The 5000-nt window shown below is 25.7% G+C and overlaps 1 long non-coding RNA gene across 1 annotated transcript in view; it reads right to left on the reverse strand.

The window, feature by feature from the left end:
- LOC124951816 overlaps positions 1-5000 on the reverse strand; it is a 12754-nt gene that overhangs the window by 3494 nt on the left and 4260 nt on the right. Inside the window, exon 1 of the long non-coding RNA XR_007101725.1 lies at positions 1-5000. This exon is cut by the window's left edge and continues 3015 nt beyond it; it is cut by the window's right edge and continues 4260 nt beyond it. This is a non-coding gene — a long non-coding RNA (uncharacterized LOC124951816).

Raw genomic sequence — 5000 nt, forward strand, 5'->3', positions numbered from 1 at the left:
CGAGATAACGGAGGTCTTTTTCGCTGGTACGATACTTCGCTTTAACTGGTATATGTATCATAAGTGTTTAAAAAAAAAAAAAAATAAAAAAAAATCACAATAATATTTTTTTCTTTCAAGTCAAATATTTTTCTCCTATTTATTCTATACAATTTCTATATAATATTAATGATAATAAAAACATATGACTGGTAATACATTAGGATGGACTCTCATTTTTCAAAATACCTTTTTAAAATTCTATCATTGGACGAGAAGATAATCTTACAATGGGATTTTATAAGAATTTAGAAACAAAAATAAAAAAAATATATATAAAAAAAAAAAAAAAAACACGAAACTTTTCGAAATCTTAAAAATTGACCTTGAGAAAGAAAATTCAAAATATAGAAATATTACATTTTACGATCAAGATAGATTAGATTTACGATGAAGATAGATTAGATTTTTAAATTCATTTCAAGTATCGATTCTACTACACAAAAATTACTAAGAATTTTGATATATTTATGATAAATAGCATAATAGCAACAAGATATGCAATAAAGTCATTAACGAGTGTTCGAGAATATTATAGTAGAATTGCAACAAAGAATTATAATCAAACTACAGGATTAACTTTAACTTAGATCACACCTTATCCCTCACACTCAAGCTACATCAAGTTTGATGTAGGTATTCTCAAAAGGATCATTGTCATTTATCAAGATTTATAACTTTGGAGAGGTCAGGTTATACAAATTAATAATGTTTTAGAAGTTTCCAATAGCAATTGTATTATTGATATGGTAGAAATTAGCTCCATTTTAAATTCTTTAACTGCATTTTTAAATCCGTTAACTACAATTTAAATTTAATCCTCAAAATCTTATTAAATCTGACCGCAAAATTAAATTTATTATTTAAAATCACTATCAAAGAAATCATTAATAAATTTTCCTCTAAATCATATATTGTTTCCTTGAAACGATTAATTGATGCTTTAAATCGTTATTTGTCTAGTTCTATACCACAGAATGATATTTCATATCTATGATGTAGATCAATCGATGAATAATAAATATACAGTTAATTTATCACCCAATCCAAGTTTACACCTGTATTCTGGATCTCTGATTGATAGCAATAACAGAAATTAAAAATAAATCCTGACGTTTTCCATTCTCTTAGAATGGAAATTCTCTTACGAATAAAAACTTCAAAATATAGATTATCAATTTAAAATTATCAGAAGCAATAATAAATTTGAATGAATCTTTCACTGAAAAGGCAAAACAATTTACTGTAGTTCAAAATCCGACTGAATAAAACACTCAATAAAATATTTTTATGAATTGAAAAAATTATAAGATTTGAAATTGTAAAAGGGCATGTGAAAATTTGCGAATGCAAAATAAAACATTTACTTGATAATATTTAAATTACTATGTATATATATATATATATATATATATATATATATATATATATATATCAATTGTCATTGTTATAATACATATTTCTATTAAAAAAAATAAAAAAAGAAAAAAGAAAAAACAACACCTTTTAATTTTTTCCTTATCGTGGAAAAATATGTACATAAATACATATAATAATTTTATTCACAGATTTATATTCTGCAACTTTTAAAACGTGCCGGGATACGTATTATGATCGTCCGTAACTGAACGTATTACTTATTAGTGAAATTACAAGCGAGATCACAGATATCTTCGTCATTAAAATGAAATAGATACATTAAAACGATGGTGTAAATATAAACATCAAAGAGGACGATATATTACGAAAGATAAATATAATATGTTCTTGATTAATTTTATGAATGAATGAATGAATGAATGAATGAATAATATATATATATATATTTAACGAAGATAAGTAGATACATACATATGCAAGAGTATATAGCAAAAAAGCATTTACATATATGTACGTACAAGCGTAGGTACGTATATAACATACATATAGAAAATGGCAATCGTGTTACATCTACATATATATGTTCAAAATAAGATATTTATATATATATATATATATATATATATATATATATGTATATATATATAAATGTATCTCAAGATGAAAATACTTGGATTTCCTCATTCAGTAATTGACTATACTTATATCGTGGATGCGTCAAATCTCTCTCTCTCGAGCGCGTGTAAACGAGTACCTTCTTTTATATAGAGATGGATAAATGTAGGACAGATAAAAGAAGCAAAAGAGAGAGAGAAAGATATATATATATATATATCCATGTGTACAAAGTGTGACCCACACAGATAAATACATTTGGGGGTACCGCTTCTGACGATCGATAACTAGGACTTAGAAATGCTTTTAGGAAGTAACGTGCACGCGATGATATTCTCTTTCGATTGCTAAAGTAATATTGTCTTTTCTAGTTTGTCCTAAGGCAATAATCGAATACTTATGATAATCGAATGTACTTATATCGTTTTAAAAAATGATAATTAAAAAATAATTTATGAATATACGAAGAGTCTTTTGTGTGTATGTATTTGTGTATGTATGTATGTATATACGTCAATACGTCTGTATGTATGAGAAAAATTTAATGATATTATTTAAGAAATATTATTGCTTAATTCTATGACTAATTATATCCTAATAATTTCAATGAATCTTATTCCATGACATTGACATATGTCAATAGTCTGATATCAAAAGTATCAACTTTCGTTCTTTATGGATCATTCTAATCGTAAGCACGATTGTTAAAATTATACCAAATCACATTAATTATTTTAGCGATAAATTAGTCGCTCTCATTCTTATCTCCAATTACATATAAACGTCTATATATTTATCAATGATTGATACTACGATCGTCAATGGTAGAAAATAATAGTTATGACATTGTCGATGGTCTTATATACAATTGCATACACATACATGTGTATATATACACACATACACAAATATATATATATAAATCGTATCAATATTTTGGATTTCCGATCAATTATCGTTAAGTCTACACATTTCTATATTTTATAAATTAACAACGATTAGTCGAGGAAGAACGAAACGATCGTATTTTAAAAAACTGATCTTATACGATAATATAATAAATTTTTAATCGAATCGTTATATAAAGAATTGTGTACTACTATTATTTGAATGAAACTCGAGCAAGGCCATAGAAATCTCTACGAACTTAACGCCTACGAATATGAATTCAACTATGATTAACTACGATCAATTTAAAAGTATTCATTGAAGCCTATAACCCATATCCTACGTTTATAATACTGAAAATCTATTCTTTCATCATTTTTATGATCGAAATTTTCCAATCTTATAAAATCATTCGATCGGATCGATTTTATATATAATATATATATAATATACATATATATATATATATATATATATATATATATATATATATATATTATCGAATAAATATCGAACTGATTTATAATTATTAAATAATAATAAGTAGGTATATATATTACATCAATTGGCACATAAGTAATGATCAATTTGATATTCTCTCACGTTTAATCTGCCTTATTTTCCTTTTTCGCAATAAATACATACCTATGTCTATGTTGTTACATGAAAAATTTCTTTATACTGAGTAATAACTATAAAATGTGCAAGTAGAAATATATCATAGCTTAAGGGTAGAAAAAAATAAAGAAGAAATTGCGGTAGTCTTTCGGAGTTACTGTAGAGTTAGGTGCTTGACATTAAGCACTATGTTCGCTCTCTCTTTCTCTCTCTCTCTCTCTGTGGTGTTACATAGTAGTACCCCGACTAACAATGAGTTCATCAGGAACTAGAAACAATAGCGGTATTCTTCTCATAAAGTGAGGTGAATTCGTCTTGAATATTTTTAGACCAACGTATGCTGACCCTCGCATATACATCGTTTGATTGTTATTCACAGAATACCGACGATTTATCATCTTTCTTAATAAATTTTATATGTTCATTTTTATCAAGAGACATTTAATTTTTCATTAGAAATCAATGACGATCACGGATTGATATTAAAATCATTTTGATTTTCAAAGAAATTCAATTAAATTAAAGTTTTCTTATTTCGATAATGAGATATCTTTAAATCCTTGATGTTAGATATAGTAGAATAATGTCCGGAAATATCCACTCTACATTTTCGAGGGATACACCGAGTCAATCTTCTCCACTTAAAGCGATAAATATATGAATAAACCCTATAAAACAGGGGTCCCCAATCCTATGTCTGTAGGCACCATGAAGTTAATCGATACGTTTGCTTATAACCATCACCTTATTTTCTTTTTTTTTTTCTTCTTCTTTTTTTCTTCTTTTTATCGCAATTAATATATCTCATATTAATATTTTTTTTTTAAATAAAATTTTTCAAAGTTCGCCATTACAGATTCAAATATAAAATATCATTTCATATCAATGATTTAGAGACCTTTAAAATTTATTTAATTTTCTTTCTTTTAATTTAATTCGATTGAAAGATATTCTCACATAAATGAAATTACTTTAGTACGAATATTTTAAAGAATTTATTTATTTATTTATTTATTTATTTTTTTTTTTTTTTTTTTTTTTTTTTTTTTTTTTTTTTTTTTTTTTTTTTTTTTTTTTTTTTTTTTTTTTTTGAATAAGTAATAATAATTCCCATCATTCTATTGATAAGGTTGGGGACCTCTGCTTTATAGACTGACCTGTTAGAATTATCGCGATTACCACGATCACTTGTTTCGTAAGGACAATTTGGGCCTATGTTTCAGATGACGACACCAAGTACGAAGTAATAAAAAGCTATGCCTATGTCTTTTTCACGGGACAAGTGCAATCATTATCATTACCTACAATCTACATACATTTAAATTTACTACTACATGCGCAATGTCATTGAATGATCTCCAGTCAAATTATTTCTCGTGGATTTAAAGTAATTCTCGTCGATATAAATTATAGTCATCATTAAGAATATTCAATTGAATAAATGATTATTGAACAAACAA

This window comes from Vespa velutina, chromosome 9 (assembly GCF_912470025.1).
Source record: "Vespa velutina chromosome 9, iVesVel2.1, whole genome shotgun sequence".
NCBI classification, from domain to species: Eukaryota; Metazoa; Arthropoda; class Insecta; order Hymenoptera; family Vespidae; genus Vespa; species Vespa velutina.